The sequence below is a fragment of the Excalfactoria chinensis genome, chromosome 4 (genome assembly GCF_039878825.1).
Source record: "Excalfactoria chinensis isolate bCotChi1 chromosome 4, bCotChi1.hap2, whole genome shotgun sequence".
Classification (NCBI taxonomy): domain Eukaryota; kingdom Metazoa; phylum Chordata; class Aves; order Galliformes; family Phasianidae; genus Excalfactoria; species Excalfactoria chinensis.
The window spans coordinates 53,169,655-53,188,291 of NC_092828.1; the positions used below are offsets into that span (position 1 = coordinate 53,169,655).

At 35.8% G+C, this 18,637-nt stretch overlaps 1 protein-coding gene across 6 annotated transcripts in view; it reads right to left on the reverse strand.

Moving 5' to 3' along the window:
• Nucleotides 1-18,637, reverse strand: part of CCSER1 (coiled-coil serine rich protein 1) — a 585,787-nt gene that overhangs the window by 489,414 nt on the left and 77,736 nt on the right. The gene's annotated exons all lie outside the window — the stretch shown is intronic.

Below are 18,637 nucleotides of genomic sequence, written 5' to 3' on the forward strand. Positions count from 1 at the left end.
CATTAACAGGAGCCATGAACAATATAAAAAAAAACAACACTTTTGAATGTATTCATTTATTAACTAAAACGCTATACCAACTTTGCAATCTCAGAAGAAAATAACTTTTACCATTAAGGAGTAGATGTAAGTGAGCAGCAGAAGTGTGCAACTGCCAGAGCAGCACAAGTGTGATTATTTCCAAGTGCTTATTCTGAAACAAATCTGTAATTGATCATCTCAACATACTGCTCTTCCCCCTAGTTATTTTATATGGGCCCTTTTCTTTCTCTTTTGGTGAATTCTCTAGAATTGAAAGCAAAGCATAGCAATAGGGACTTTTTTTTTTTTTTTTTTTTTTTTGAGAGAGAGAGAGAGAGAGAAGACAATGATGAACATTTTCTTTAAATTCCCAAAAGCTGAAAATGTCACATAAATTCACTGAAATATACTTTCTTTCAGAACCAACAAAATGCAGTCTTACTAACTTGGTTTCACTTCAGCTGGAGATTTAGTCCTTGCTTCCCTAAATTCTTGTCAGTGAAATGCAGCCAGAAACATATCGTTTTCCTTCTTACTATTTTTCCATTATAAATAGTAGAACATACATGAATTAATGACTTGCACAAGTGGTATCTCAGGCATACTAGGCAAATCCAACACGAACACAAACAACTCCACATCACCAGGAATCAGATAATCTGCCTTGAATTTATTTATTTTTTTAAGTGTCCAAGGTCTTAAAAAAAAAAAAATAACACAGATGTTTACAAATCCCACACCAAACAATTTGACCATATGGAATCACCTGAAAACATTCCAGATTTGACTCAAACTTGATTACTATCCAATGCAAGAACCACTAGAAACACTCTCAACAAATGCTTAGCTTAGCAAGAAATGTTTTGCTCTTCTTTAATTTTTCATCTCAGATCCAACTCAGGACTTCTACTGTGACAAAAAGCAGGCAAAAATAGTGTTCATCTCAGAAGCCTGTGTGCTTTTTTTACTGACATACCACAGTAAAACAACAAATCTGAGTTCTCCATTTCTATGGTATAGTCTGTGGTACGGATGGTTTTCCCCCTGAACACAACTGTCAAAATGAGCTGCAAGTATTGTATTATTTTGTAATGTTTTAGTCCAAGATACGCTCTCCAGTGAAAAACATAACCTAAGTATAAAAAGCTATGCTTTCATTATCAGTGGTCATCACAGGTATGTATTAAAAGGAAGGACTATCTCTCTGCCTAGTGAATGTTTTGAGGCTGGGGGAACTAGTGACCCACATACAGTACTACATCAGTTCATCATTAAGGTGAAGTTCTGATCTGAAATTAATCTCATTCTCATAAGGTGGCACATAGACTAATCAGAAAAAGTATTTGCTGGAGGCAGCAATTTTTTCCTATTAGTAATGCTTCTGCTCATCCCAATTATTCTCATGAGCACCAGAACACAGTATTTAATCAAGGGTAGAAAGATAAAGGGAATAGAAAATGTAGTGGTACACGGCAGAAGGAAACACTCATACCAAAGCTATCTCCCATCTTAAAATACTGGATATTTCCCTTCAAACCTGCATATAACATCTTCAGTGAATACTAACGCATTTTTTTCATTTATCTAAATTGAAAGCTGCTTGATAGATATATAGAGATATATATAGATATATATAGATATATTGTTGCAGGACTTCCAGGCATTTAAGAAAAAAATAAAAAATAACCTTACATGGTAGGAAGAGGTAGGGGAGTATTAAACATATTTTTGTTCCTCAAAATATTTTGCTACTGTTCCAGGGGAAAGAGAAATAAAACCATATTTCCTAACACACAGCCAATCACCATCTCTCTACCATTCATTAAGAATAAAAAAAACTTTCACACAGGCTCACTTTCAGATTGCTTAAATTCTATCCATGTAGCTCTTGCTGATTGGCTCAATGGTCCTCGGAAGCCAATGGGATGCACTAAAGACAGACTGCATTAGTGGAATTAAAGATGACTGAACCTACCAGCACCACTAGAAATATTTAAAGCCTCAAATGAAAAGATTTTGCTTCTGGTGGTGGGGGGCAAAAAGGGGAAAGTTAGGCTCCATCTGGGGTATTTAATCCCAGCTTGAGGCCCCCAGCACATGAAGGATGCAGAGCTGTTGGAGCAGATCCAGAGGAAGGCCACAAAAATGATCAGAGGGCTGGAGCATCTTTACTATGAAGAAAGACTGAAGGAGCTGGTCTTGTTCTGCTTTGAGAAGAGAAGGTTCCAGGACTCATTGTGATCTTCCAGTACTTAAAGAGAGTGCATAAACAAGAGAGGGTACCTACTCTTTGCTGAAAGCTGAGTTTATCATCTCTTCCAAACACAATTTTTTTCCAGTTACAGCTAACCAAAGTTATGCAAATTTCAAGACCATGTTTGAAGAACCTCTCTGTAAAGTATTCTCTGTGCATCAGGCTATGGATAGAAAAACCATGAAAACTCAAAATAATATTTTGAGTTCAGTTTACAGCACCACCTTTATCCTTAGTGCTCCCAAGCTCCACCATAAACCCAGTGATACGCTGCCTTAAGGAAACTGAAAGCTTACTTCCCTCAGTAAAAACATCCCTAGCACCTTTATACTCTCTATGGACATACCAATGCATTCAAATTATTCCTCTGTTCTCAACCGAACAAAAATTTAAAATAATATCACAGTAATCAAAACAAGACCTTTAAAAAGAAACCCATCAAGAAACTCAACAGTATGAATGCGCTACAAAATAAATAAATAAATAAATAAATAACACAACCCACAAACCAGAGAACAAATGTATAAAGTGTTGGGATGATAAAGACAGCCTTCACCTCATGCCCTCAGCCGATTCAAATGAGTGATTTGCCATCTAAAATGCTGGCAGATGTTCAAAGACATCAAGATCCATCAGGGAAAAGACAATGAAAGGTGACTACATTATTTTTTGCTGTGGGTTCTTGGACTGCCATCTGTGAACCTGTCTCATGGCTGTAACACCAGTTAAAACACTACAGAAAGTGAAGTCTTAAGTATTTCTAGTTTAAATTCATTTTCTTGAATAAATCAACTTGCCTAAACATATCACATTACAAAAAATAGTTGTTCCAAACCTTGTCTATATTCTAATGTAAGACCATACTGAACTAATAATAAAAAAGGGCTATGGAAGAACACTGACACTAATGGAAGTGAAGTAGTAGTTAAAAACTAAGTCTAGATATTTCAATTTGAAAGAAGACTACAGAAAGGTGTGGGAGGATGTACCTGCAGAGGAGCTTACTGCCACTTCTCTCTTCCACTACTACTATAAGAACAGCACTGTGCTTGGCCTTTCATTCTCTTTAATACAAGCACAGGACTCACAACCTCTGAGGGCTCACACTGCCTACCAGCAATGTGTTTTTGTCTGCTAGCCCAAGTTTAATATAACTGAAAAGAACGTGTCCTAAAAAACATTGTTTCATGATCTGTGCCTGAAGCATCAATATTTTTGTAGCATTTTATTTACCTGCAACCTTCATCTAAAAAGTGTGTTTTATTTTTATATTGGTGAGTGAAAAACTAGCTACCTGTCAGGATGATATACCCTCAGCCCTGCAAAGGAAAATGTGAGTTTCTCATCTGCAGTTCTGCAGTCTGTGCTGATCTCTTAGATTAGAGACCAGGCAGAGAAGTTCACTCCCTTGGTGACAGTTTTGTTAACTTGATCAAGGGTTGTATTAAAGCATTAAGTAAAACATTAAATCACTGCCTCTTGCAGCTCTTGCGCAGTCATACATGAAGTATATTAGTATAGGCAACCAAATTGATAAGAACAGTATATGAACACACAACAGCAAGCAAAACCATATAAAACCACTAGTTATAGCTGGTCCTGCATTTCGTGGTGAACGTGAAGAGTTAGCAGATGATTCTCCAGCCTCCATAGGTAAGTTTAAACCTCTTTTTTAATGCACCTCACTTGCTTCATAAAAATAAATGAATAAAAGGCAAAAAAATAAGCAAGCAAACCCCTGCACATCAATACACTTCTATGACAAAAATTAAATACTCCATTCTGCCCACCTCTCCGTGGATACTCACTATGTCACTCACGTCCATGGGTAAAAGTATCTAAAGAAAAAATAAATTTCACAAAGAGGAAAAGCAAAACTCACCACATGTACTTTCCACTGAAGTACTGCTGACAACAGTACCGCTATTACTCTCAGTTTCAAGCTTCAATAAAAAAAACCAAAACATTTGACCAGTGATCTGGAGAAATTCACTCTTCTACTTTGAGCATGGAGAATCAACTAAGCCTAAAACAAACATTTCTCACATATGCTATCAAACGGTTCAAAAAAGTTTTGTTTCTTTTTAATTATATTAACGAGGTCACAGAATTTTTTTTATCCCCTGCAATGAATGGCTGCTTCCCTACAATATATGATCAAAAACACTCCAAGGTTTCCACAAAAGCAAAAACCGCTGAGAAGTAAAATTTCATACTATTAACTTCAATCAACATAAATTAAATGCATTCTAAATATTCCAATGAATGCCACGGTCACTTATGTCCCACTGAACCGCACTACCTTATCACAGCAGAAGTATAAAATGCAATAAGCGTTCAACGCCTCCCTGAAACAGTTTCTCTGGAGGCACTGGGCGGGCAAGGCCTCATCATAACAGAATGTTCACGATTATGGTGAGGATTTTTTTTTTACATCCCAACTGCTACATACTCCAAGGTTACCATCATATACGGTATCTATTGGCTTAACTGTACATTTTAATATTATATTTATAGAGAGAACAAGAAATGTGAAAGTCTGACAACACTACAAAATATTCTAACTGACAAAAAAAATATATATATATATATTATTAGTTAATCTTCCTGGTATCTCGCTAAATTTCTCTTGTAGGTCTGCTCTGTGAAATGAACTCAGTACCCTTGTTATTTCTTTGTTTCAGATAAATACCACAGGTTCATCATAACAGCGCAACCATGCCTACAGGCTAACTGGAGTTGGAGATTTCATTTTCAACCTAAGATTGGATGTGCTTGGCCAGGCATTGCACTACAGACCTCTTTTTCTCTTTTCTTTTTTTTTTTTTTTTTCTCTAGAAATATAAAGGCAATAAAGTCAGTCACACTAATGGAGATTTGAACTACAGTATAAACGTAACTGAGAGCACAGGGTCAGCTGTTTGCTAAATGCAACAAGAAGGATGTGCAAAGATGTTTTTCTTCCAATTTGTTTCTTCCTTAAACAAATCACATGAATATCTCCTCTATCTATGAGAATATTAATTTTTAATGAAAAGCTTTCTTGAAATTCAGTAAAGACTTCTGTTTATTGTTTGTAAGGCTTACAGGAAAAAACTGACCTATCTCTTGATAAATGCGACTGGGCTGAAATGTCAATAGCTTAATAAAACAAACTGATACCTATAATTAGCTATGACATTTTTAATTCATGGAAAATGAATTTTGAATAATATAATAATAGCTTTACTTGTTCAATCAATGTTTTGAAGTCTATTTTCAGACTCAAGAGCATCAGAAATCTGCAGTATTGTGTCAGTAATAAAAGGAAAAATAGAACATGAAGGAGCTACCTCATAATTTAAAGCACATAACTTGGTTCATCTACTCTTCATCATACATGTATACACAGCTTTTTCTAATTTTATTTAAGGGAACTGTGACCATAGAATTTTCCGAACAGGAATGGTATGATTTAATAACCACATAATAACTTTTTCTTACAAGCTTCCACTTTATAATATTTGTATTCATGTTAAGGAGTCAAGCAACTGAATTATGTTCTCAGTTAACTGTAACTGTATGTAGAGATATGAATAGTATCTGGGATGTAACCAACTATGCAAAATGTCCAATGTACATTTTTACTGTTAAAAAGAAAAAAAAAAAATAAAAAACATTTATAAATATAATATATTTCTGATTACTCTTCCCTTCTCACACAGATTACACTGTTGCTAGAAGGACAGAGGGAGGAATTCCTAGCTCCTAAAGCTCCTGTTTATGAGTCATTGACTTGCAAAGACCCACAATCATTTGTCTTCCTTGAGAACGTAATGGGTGAAATGTAGTGTATCAAGACTAAAACAGATTTCACCCTGGAATCAGTAAGCAGGAACATTGAAGTACATGATGTAGTGCTATATAACACTCATGTATTTAGAAATAAATCCCAAAGGCAGCAGCAAATCAAATTACCGTAATATATCAATCAGTTGAAGGAAGCAAGTAATGTAAGAGTAGTATCTGTTCTCTAAATATTAAGCTGTTAGTTCTTTATCTGCTCATTCCATATTCTTTCTTATCAGCTCCATCTGTATTTTTAGCTAATTGGCTAAACTGTGATAAACTTGGTTCTACAATTAAAAGACCTCTTTAATTTTTGCATGTAATCCCAGTAAGCTCCTTCTCAGTTCTGTTGCTTCCTTATTCAACCCTCTGTGAGGGGCCAATGAGGCAACAAGCATTATTCATATCAAATGCTTCTTACAGCAGTAGGATTATTTACCATAACAAATCCTTTTCAGTCTTTTTACAAAAATGAGAAAAGAAAACTCTTGTAATACCACAAGCCTTCTCGAGAGCAATGCTACTTTTTGCTTTTCCTGACCCCTTTTTAATAGAGACCATGCTAAGAAAAAAGAGGCCTGCAGTACCAGGTTCTGAACACGTTTCATTTTCTCACACAAAAAGGATTCTCCTTGCTCAGTGACTGACATTTCAGCATAGATGATATTAAAGCTTTATTTACACATCACAAAAACCTAGTGTTCTCACTCTATTCAATTCCAGGATCATATAACATGAATATAACATGACAGTAAATCATCACTTCAATTTGTGTAAGAATATAACCTCATTTTAAAAAGTATTTTGATTAAACTATTCTACTCCTATTCTGCAATACAGAAAAAGAAGATTAAGTGCAACAGCAAGTAAACAATCTAGAACACAGGTGACACAGGTGTTCAGTAGTCAACAACATCGCATATGAAGTCTGCTCCAAAAGCAAAGCCTCCTGTTTCATTATGTTGGCCCTGATCGTTAGAGGGACAAGTAATGGTAAGACAGTTGAAGCTGAACCTTCCCATCAGTGTATTTTGTTGCATTTTGTTGCTGTGGCAGATGGCAGCAGAGGAGCAGTCTGACAAAACAGCATCAGACATCCAAGTATGTAAGAAGCAAAAATTTGTCATCGAATTTCTCCACGTGGAAAAAATGGCACTCCACTGATTTTATTGTTGTTTTCATGCTTACTGAACATTTCTGGAGGCCAGCACAGCAAGGCAGTGAGTGGTGCTGTATTTCAGCCAAGGCAACAGCAGATGTAGTTTCATTTGTATTTTTGTTGTTGTTTTTGTTTTGGTGAGGTTTTTGTTGCTGTTATTTTTCTTTTAACACTAGTATAGCATGCAGGCTCTTGTTCATTGCTGGAGAAGATGGTGGTGAGTATGTTGAAAAGTGTGCTTTGTAGCTGAGAACGTGCTCTATCAAGTTATGTTATTGTTTTCTTTGTATCTATTGGAGTTTCCAAGGAAGTAAATAGATGCCATTACTTTCAGAGCAATCTACTTATACCTGAAGGTTATGAAGAATATTGGTATGATTCCTGGCAACATCCAACCTTTTACACCCTGAAGCTTAAGTTCTATCAAGTTTAGGGGGAGGTTTCCCTGCATTTTACTTCTGTTATAATAAAAAAATACAGTCCTAAGGCAAAATATCATATGCAACATACACCATAACAATCTGGAAGATAAAAAGGATAAGTATTATTTTCCTTCTTTCCCCCAAGGCTACAAAGTGTATATAATTTCAGATAATATTCACAACTAATTTTCTTACACATAATCAAGTATTTACTTTAAAACAAACAAACAAAAAAATATAGAAATTTCAAAGCAACCCTTGTAGAATTAACACATTTTCTTCTTGCAAGTATGCAGTGAAATATTTATGCTTCATAGGTAACAGATGAGATCATTTCAGATCGGTTACTTAGATCAACTGAGACAGGTGTGGATGATATAAACAATATATAAACACAAACTTTTAAAATCACTAAATTGAAACGCAGTTAGGGCTATTAACACAGATTGCCAACATCAGGTATCAAAGACTGAAGGTAAAGGAATCTAGAAAAAAAATTGCTGTGATTTGGTAGTTTCTTTAACAGCTCCTCTCTGAGCATAAAGTTAACCATAATACTCTTTCTACCATGCCAGTTTACAATGAGCAACACCCTAATGCACATAGAATTTTAGACTTATCAGTTCTGATTATCTTAAGATATGCTCTTAGTGCATATAAAAGGCTCAGGGGTAAAGTCTCTGTCCAAAAAAATCCTAAGTTTCAGAAAGCAAGTAACTCTTTTTCTTTTTGGAGGGGGAGGGGGGTGGGGGGGTGGGTAAGACAGCTACTTGAAGTGATATAAGAACAGAATTACTTGAAATCAACACTGAAATTTTTAGCAGTGCTTCTCCAAGAAAGGTGAATTGTCATGTTGTATTCCACAACGTAACAGCACTACAGAGCTATGAAAAACCCTTGGTTAGTTTGAAAACCTGTGCCTTAAATCCTACCATAAGGCAAATTATCTAAATTGCTACTGACTTTGTATCAAAGGAAGTGGAAGTCTCTACATTTCTAGAAGAACCACACAATAAAGCAGAAGATACGGCTTGCTGAAGTAGAACAAACTGACACTTGAATTCAAAATAAATTAATTTTCTCAAGAGACAAATTCCATCTCTGCATTCTGGTAAATTTATCTTCTGAAAGGTTGACTTCCACAAACTGTTCAATAACAAAGAGAAAAAAAAATCCAAAAATGAAGTAACAGTGTGCCATTTAGAGTATCAGTTCATCTTATGGCATCACCTGTTACACTGAAACTGCACTGAATGAGCCCTGAAACTACAAATACACACAACAATCTGTATCTGATTGAGAGCTGAGCATACAAAATAATTTCTTGAAGTAGTTTATCTTCCAGTAATCTGTTTCCGAATATTTACTTATCGCAGGCTCATCCTATTCTTAATCATAACATGTTGTCCATTGAAATTACTAAGGAAATAAAAAGATTAAGTATGTTTTTCAGATCTTGAAGAATTCCCACAAGAGACCTAAATTTCTCGTTAGCATCTACTCTTTAAAGCAGCTGTCTTCTATTTCCCCTCCCTGATTCTATCACTTTCCCAAAAGACCCTTTAAGACATCAAAACAAATGAATATCTGAAATGAATTATTTTCAACAACTTGCTGTAGCTATTTGCTATGCCCTCTAGTACCCTTCCAGCCAAGATCTTGAATATATTTAAAACATTTAGCAACTAAGACAACTAAGACAACTGTAGGATGCAAAAACCTCATGGCTAATAAAAGAAACCCTTCCAGAAAAAAAAAAAAAAAAAAGAAAAAAAAAAAAGAAAAAAAAAGATATATTCAAAACAGGGCAGCATAAGAAAATGCTGTCTCACATCAACCACACATGGCAGCACTAGTCACACTAGTCAACATGTACAGGAATAAGACCTCTAATAATTGTGCAAATGGAGCATTTATTTAGCTCTATTAATCATTTTCCACTTAATGAGAAATACAGAATCTGAAGCTGGACCCCAAACACCATAAACTGGCTCAGACCAGACCAAAAAAACCACATCTAGTTTGCATTCTGAGTACAGAAGTTCACAGTAGGTACTAAAGAAACCCTCTAACTAAAGGCAACAAAGAATCTACTGGACAATGCTATCAACTAAAATAAACAACCATGTGGCACACTCAAGTAACCAAACAGGTCCAGGCTACATAAGATCACTTAAAGACAGCCCAGTTAGGAGATGGATCGTCAGATCAGATGACCTGAATCTACATTCAGTACAAGCAAAGCCAAACTTGATTCCACGATCCTACTCTATGTTTCTAAAACTAATTTATTACTCTAGATTTAATACAAGGTATTCTTAAGAGTTAGTCCAAGTTTCTCTTCCTTAAGCTCCATGCAGAAAGACTTGCTCACAACAACAACGACAGTATATGAATGAGAAATGTGGAGAAGCTATTCAAAAAATAACCTGAAAGAATGAAACTGCCCTTGCTAAACACAAACATTTGGTTAAGGACAACCTCATTCAGGATTTTGAGCAACCCATCCATGAAAAGCATCCCAGAAAATACTATACTTGACATGGAAAAGCCACCAGGTTTAGTGATGCTAGATATCTGAAAAGGCAAATGGATGCTGAAGAGACAGAAAATAAGCTCTCTCTTGAATGGGCTTCTGCACTGCCATGGGCTTTTCTTGTGTTAGAAGGGGCATTTCTGGGTTAATAGAAAGATAGCCAAAACAGTTTACCATCAGGCCAAACCGAAGCAAATACCCGACAACCAGAGAAGCAATTGAGCACTCCAGTCACAAGTTGCCTTTTGTAAGGAAAAGGAAAGAATGGCAGTCAAGTATAGTAAGAATTTCAGCAGATAGTATCTTTGCACTCTAAAGGAGTAATCAGAAACAGCATAATAAAACAAAATAGCCCACAGGTTCTCAACATCTGGTGCAGAAAGCTTAATTTCTAGAAGCCATAAAAAGTTTATCCGTCCTCTTATATGGCAATATGTTATAAACTTTCTCTCTTCATGGTTTCTTCTTAGCCTTAATTCCTATGGATAGCTAATTTTTCTACTGTTAGTAGATAAAAGAAATGCTTTTAAAATACAAGCCTACAGACACGAAGGTTGAAGACTAGGTTTTGCCTCTTAACCATGAGTGACATGCCTGTGATTAGCAGAGAAGCTTGCAATCAGCCCAGACAGCCCCGTATCCACACTGTTCTTCCCTGCTGTCCACATCTCTTAAGTGAAGGAATGTGTCAGACAGGGCCTACAATGTGTCAGCAGTCTCTGCAGCTATCCCAGTAAGATACACAAAGCACTGTTAATTATAACACAATCAAAGCACAACTCCCTGAGCTCACACTTCCACTACATACAAATGAGATTTCTGTTACCATGAACACCTTCTATTAGCTTATGTCACCTCTTGCAGTTCTTCATGTACAAATGTTATAAGAGCACTTTATAGGTTGACAGTTTGAGTTAGCAACTGTACAGAAAAGAACTAGACAAGCATGAGGAAACAATACAAAAAATCCCCCTCAGGAGCTCAGCGCCCTAATAAAGCTTGGCAGCTTTTACCTAAAAACGTAAATGATGCAATTGTCACATTGAAAAAGGCCCCATCATCTTCTAAAATCAACAGAAAAAAAATAAGAAGAAATTGAGTTTTTAGTGAATAGTTAGAATGGGAGATGAACGATAATATTCCTATTGTAAGAACTGGTGTATAAAATGCTTATTAAGCATTTAATATTTTTCCATGTGTCAAAAAACAGGAATAAGATAACAGATAGCATAACTCCTGCTTGTGTCTGCTGTAGGGATATTGAAGTGAGGAAACGCAAAACCTAGAGCTACTGAGAAACTACATTAGCAGAATTGTTGCTACCTGGATTGATTATAGGTATAAGAGAAGAAAGGTTTATTAGGAGAAATAGTATCTCTTACCAGCTTCATATTAAGGCTAGAAAAAAACAGACAAGTTCCCTGGATGCAAAAACTTCTTTGCGGATAATTACATATTACCTAAAGAACTGGCCCTGAATAAGGATTTATGTGCCAAAAGCCTGTTGATTTTTCAACTCTATTTCAATTAGACCAGTAAAACACATTCCCTATATTGCTCACATCTGTCTGCACTGTGGTGCAACACATCTTTGTTCAGAAGAAGTATCACAGCATCTGCAGAATTCAGTGCAAGTGGATGATAGATGAATTAAATAAAGAAGAATATTCAATTAATGGCTGACAGATTAGCTGCTATGATCAGCAGCCCATCCAGAAAAATATACGTGTAGCCCTTGGAAAAATAGAAAGCATTAAGAATAGCAAAACAGCTGCAATAAAGAAAACCTGAAGACACATTATTTGCCACAACAGACTTGAAGAATTCCATATGTCATCCTAGTGAGCTACAACAGGACTCCTACTTCATTGAATATAACTGATAACATGAAATATGTGTTGCTGTCTGCACTCTGTTTTCTTTAATGCATAAATAATCATACCAGCTTTACAGAAAACAGGCAGCATACTGGAAAACTGCCAGATATGCACAAATTTAGAAAGAGCTACTCTCCTCACCAAGCAAAATGCTTTATGAAGAACTAGATGTTCATATCATTAGCACGAGTAACATCTAGGTGAAGCCAATATACTTCTCAGGCAAGGATTCGTCTTCCTGGGAAACAGAGTGACATTCAACGCTACTGTAACAATCAACTATACACAAAAAAAAGTTAAACTTGGCATGAGTATGCTTGCCTTTCTATACCAGTTATTTTCTCAAGAGCTTCACAGAATAGTATTTATTTTCTTAGAATCATACAATGGTTCGCATTAGAAAATACCTCATAGATAACGTTACAGAGCAGGACATCCCAAGGCCTTCAAGGTCTCCTGGCAACTGGCAGGGTGGCAGGGACTAGAGAGACAGATTTCATGGCTTGCTTCTCCAGTGGTGGTACTCAACAGGGGTCTGCCCGCCCACTGGGGCCTAAACCAGAGCCCTGGGGGCTGCATTCCAAAATACTCACTAAGGAGAAGCTGTACTACTGCAGGGACAATGCTCCAGCACACACTGGCCCATATTCACCCTCGGTACTGTGACCGTGGGCAGAGCGGCATCACCTGCATTCAACAGCACTCTTCAGTATGTAGATTTCCTCATGGCAAAAACACGCTGAGTGAATACATACCATTTCAAAATGCTACTGAATCTTTCATTCTTTTGGATTGCACCTCACTTTGGCAGACAGTGCAACATACAGGCAGTTTACAGCACCACCTTTATCCTTAGTGCTGCTCCTCAGCATCACAGTTCTACCACATACCCAGTGATACACTGGCTTAAAGAAATTGAAAGCTTGCTTCCCTCAGTAAAAATATCCCTGACACCTTTATACTCTCTATGGGCATACCAATGCATTCAAATTATTCCTCTTTTCTCAGCAGAACAAAAAATTAAAAAAATATTACAATAATCAAAACAGTAACATTAAAAAGAAACCCATCAAGAAACTCAACACAAATGGGATGCACTAAAAATATATATATTTATATAAAGTGTTGTGATGATAAAGACAGCCTTCACCTTATGCCCTCAGCTGATTCAAGTGAGTGATTTGCCATCTAAAGTGCTGGCAGATGTTCAGAGAACGTCAAGATCCTTCAGGGAAAAGACAATGAAAGATGCTTAGGTGTTTTTTTTGTGTGTGTGGTTTGTTTTTTTTTCCAGCATATTCCTGGACTGCCATCTACAAATCTGTCTTATTACTGTAACACCAGCCTGATCAGCCTGGAGAAGAGAAGGCTCCAAAAAGATCTGATGGCAGCCTTTCAGCATCCAAAGGGGTGGGGGTAGCGCATGAGGAAGTAGAAAGACTCTTTAACAGGATCTGTTGTGATAGCACAAGGGGAAATGGTTTTGAACTAAAAGAGAGAAGATTGAAACTGGATAAAAGAAAAAAAAAAAAAAAAAAAAAAAAAAGAGGTTTTTGTTTATGGTTTGGTTTGTTTTTTTACAGTGAGGGTGGTGAGGCAGTGAAACAGGCTGCCCGGAAACGTGGTGAATACCCTCATCCCTGAAGACGCTCAAGGCCAGACTGGACAAGTCACCAAGCAACCTAATCTAGCTGTAGACATCCCTGTTCATTGCAAAGGAGTTGGACTGAATGACCAGGCCTCTCCCAAACCAGGTTTCCATGGCTCTATATGCAAAAAAACTGAATCTATTCAACTGAAGGAAAAAAAAGAAAAAAAAAAAGAAAAGAAAAGAAAAGAAAAGAAAAGAAAAGAAAAGAAAAGAAAAGAAAAGAAAAGAAAAGAAAAGAAAAGAAAAGAAAAGAAAAGAAAAGAAAAGAAAAGAAAAGAAAAGAAAAGAAAAGAAAAGAAAAGAAAAGAAAAGAAAAGAAAAGAAAAGAAAAGAAAAGAAAAGAAAAGAAAAGAAAAGAAAAGAAAAGAAAAGAAAAGAAAAGAAAAGAAAAGAAAAGAAAAGAAAAGAAAAGAAAAGAAAAAGGATATCTTAAGCAGCTTTAATGGAAAGAAAACCACCAGATACTAAAAGATGAACATAACTGTAGCTACAGAAGATAAACTGAGACCTAATGGCTGGAAGTAAACATATATTTAACATGAAAAGAGGGACTTCATGATCTTAGTGGTCTTTTCCAACCTTAACGTTTAGATGATTAATTCAGAAATTGGGCTCTTTTTTTTTTTTTTCTTTTAAGGGAAGGGAGAAAGAAAAGGCATAACCAAAGGGTACTTATTTCATTTCTTCACACTTTTGGTATCGTTATTCCAGTATAACCTACTGACTATTACAAAGAGGTTATCTGATAGGAGTTTTATGGCATGTCCTATTTTAATAGGTCTAGCCAGAGGATCCAGCATTCTTTGTTCTGTTGAAACCTGTGGCTATGTACATACCATGAATTTCTTCATATCACCTCTTGTTAAACAAGTAATTGCTCTGTTCTTCTCTTTTTTTTTTCACCTTGTCTACTGTTCTGTCTTATAACATGCCCTGATACTTGCCTTCTGCTAAGACTTCACACTACCTCCTATCTCAATAAACACAACAGAGAGTAAAAGTAGACTGGTCTTGATCTACAAATGCTGTTAGTAAAAATAACTGTTAACAGTGTAAGAAAAATAAATGCTACAATGGAAGGCCTCATAGGCAGTAACAGACTTCTTCTTTTACTCATACACACACTACTTTTCATTTTACATTTATGAATACTGTTACATTCACATTGAGTTCTATTAAACTATTGTTATTGTGAAGCCACCCACAAGAGTAAAAAACATAATGATTTTGGTCTGCCCTACATTACATATTATTTGTACTTAGAAGAACTAGTCCTTAAAATATCTATTACAATGTAAATTTTGTAGCGTTCATGTGCAAATCCTGCATGTAGCAACAGCATATTAAAACAGAAAACTGGTTTGAAATGAAATCCTAATTCACATAAGGATGTGCTAATACTTTCTGCTCACCTTGAATATGAAAATAACAGTACATCTATACAAAATTGTTGCCTGAAGCTACACCTTTGAGCCTTTGAATATGAAGAATTAATGAAAGCAGAATTTTCCTTTTCTGTTTGCCAAACTATTCTAAACGTGAACAAAGCAAGATTGAATCTGTATATTGTTTATTCAATTTCTGGTAAACAAGCACTGTTTGCCATCATAACAAAAAGACAGAATAATGATCAATGAGTTTGTTCACCATCTTTTAAAACACACATTAATGATTAAATGATGCAATCATGAAAAAGTTTTTAAACTTACTCATAGGGCTATTGGGTATTTCCTCCTCACAGCAGCCAGGCTCATAAACAATTTAGTATCGGCAGCTTCATTTGTTAGCACACAAAGGAGAGTCCCATTAAATAAACAGAAATGTGCATTACAGAGACAACAGAAGATCCTAAAACCTTCTTATCAGACACCCTACTGCATGGAATTCTTTAAATAAATATTGAACAACAATGAGTATCTTTGAACTTTTCTAGTTAATAGACCTTACAGACCTCCTACAGAGTGGCTATAAATATGCTAGAAGAAATCAGTGTATCACTTCATACCATTTTATAATGTTACAATTGCCTTTGTCATGCAGACTGCATAGAAGGGTGAATGCTCTCCAAGACCAAAACCATGCATTAATGGTTTTCCTTTCTTGTGTTAGAAAGCAAAGCATCCCTGCTTGGCTCTATTCTCTTCCACCTGTAGGCCCTTCCAGTAGACAGCTGAGTCCACTTAAAGCAGCATGCTCAGAGTAGTTTGGCATCCAGCTTTCCAACTCAAGTTATTAAAACAAGAATTGCTGTGATTCATGAACCATGGCTGAATGGCTGACTATTCCTTTCAACTCAAGTTCAGGATTTGTATTCATCTATCTGTATCTTTTTGAAATAAAAACCTCACAAAGACACCAACATGCTGAGATTCATTGCTTCATCTTAGTGGAATATACATGCAATGAAGAATCTGACATCCAGAAACCCCCGTCCTAAATCTGTCTATTCGAAAGATTTCATTTACACAAGTTTTGTGGATCACTACTCACGTTTCAATGGGTTATTTTACTCCCAGCTTTGCATTTGAGCACAGAAAAGCAGTAAGAACATTTTCATTTTCCACAATGTTCTTATTTTAGATACACTGAAAATTATTAGAAAACTAAACTTCGATAAAAATGAAACACTGAGCTGCAAAACCCAGCCATTTCCTTTTGTATTCATAAGTCATTGGAAAATAATCTTTATATGGAGCACAATAGGATGCAAACACTTTTTTCTCACCAAACTATTAAACAAATTCATGCTACCCAACTAACACACGCAAGTATAATTGGAAGACATAAGCTTTAAAACCAAATACATTCACAATGCTTCTGCAAAACACTTAGCATACAAAAAATAAAATAAAACAAAATAAAAATAAAAAAGAAGTATCCTGAAAGCATTTATCATTATATTTCTAATACAGTGTAAAATGTGTGCATGAGAGAGTCTGTTTAAAATTACATATACTATGAGGCCCTGGCTTTGAATTTTTAGAGAACAGCTACACAAATTTTTAGAGAAAAGTAATATACATGTCCACATTAATTTATGAAAACCTATTTAAAGTAAATCTACCCTTTCTGAACATATCTTATTTATAAAAATTTGTGGAGCTGATTTTATTTCTGCTTTGTCCTACTCTTAGGAAGCCAATAGTTGAATAGTTTTACAGCTGCTATTTGAAACAGATCCCTTACTCACAAGTGACAACTCATTTGCTTAGAAGACATACAAACTTTTCATGCTGCAATACAGTGATAGAAAATAATTCTCCTCTTAATTTCTTATTTCAGTCACAAACTTAAAACGTGAATCAGGGTAACAACCAGCTAAGGTAATACACTATTGCTTTATGACTAATTTACATTCAGTACACTTTATGTTGGGTAAAAAACACATCCATCCTTAACATGTCCCTGAGGGTCATCAGTATCTGAAGACCATGCCACAGGAATGGGGATTACAAAGAACCAACTCACAGAGTTTTCCCAAGAAATAACTTTTGTCTGTCACGGGAAAAAAAAGAATAACCCTAACATGATATCTCTGGTGATCAGTTTAACAGCATAGACGTGCACTAGGCGTACCAGTCAGGCACCCATGAAAATCTTTATGTCACTACAAGATCAATCTTACTGATCCTTATCAGAAGGCTGTTTGAACACACATTTTTGGCTAATACTGATTCAGACCCCTCCCACTCCCTCCCCCCCCAAAAAAAACCCCACAAAAAATAAATAAAAAACAGTTCTCTCTGCTTAACACCCCTGGCTATTAATTCCCATAAACCCATATCACTCCCTACAATGTAGCGCGACAGCTACAGGGAAATAGATTAGGATGAATTCATCCAGCTACTGCTTGATTATTTTTGGCCACAACTTTCTGACCAGCAGAAGCCCTGAAGCATAAGGTTAAAACAGTAAAAATGCTATTTAAAAAAAAAAAAAAAAAAAAAAAAAAAAACATGATCATTTCATAATTCCCTCAGAAATACTGATACAGAGCTTTCTTCAAAAGTTCACTTTTCTATCTGCAGTTATATGCTGTCCTGTATGCAATTATGACCTGTTTTTCTCAGTCTAAATCCACTTAATACAACTTCAGTTTTGCTTTGGAACTATTCAGATAAATGTCGATTCGTTGCATTAGCATTTATAGATATCGCCCTAAAGAACACAAACATATTTAAGGAATCAATTCATCACATAAACCTTAGCCACAGATTAAAGAAAAATATTTTCTGTGTTTCATGCCTGTAACCTACGGTACAGAAAGGTAGAGTCTGTTAAACAGCTGTGAAAAGACTTGCAGCCTTGTGTCTCATGAATAACAGGTGAAAGTACAAAAGCATACAGAAAGAGGAATACTATTGTCTATCACAGAAAAAGAGCAAAATTGTCACACCAGAAAGAAAGAGTTTACTTTGCATGAAGGCTTACATTAACAAACAAAGAAAATACTCACAGCAATGACATCTATGTGGCTTAACTTTGATCACAGTTAACATGAATGAAAAGTATACAGAGGCATTTCTATGAATCAAAATGCAAAAATAATCTTTTTCCTTTTTTTCTTGACCTTATACGAGCCTTTAAAAGGGAAAGTGTTTCAAAAGAAAATATATAGCTTTGATAGCAAGATCAAAATGCTTTCCATGTCACCTCTGTTCTTGAAGAGTACTGAAAAAACGACAACTTCTTAGTCTGGTCTGGAGACAGAGCTCTGATAAAATGTGAATAACAAAAATAAGGCTTCCACCACCATGCATACTGACACATTTACAGGAAGAAATTTGCATTGCTTTCCTCTTTCGGGTGAAATGTCTGACAGCTTGTTGCCCACACAGCGTATTTAACAGGCTGCCTTATTTTCCTGTAAACAATATCCTTTAGAGAGA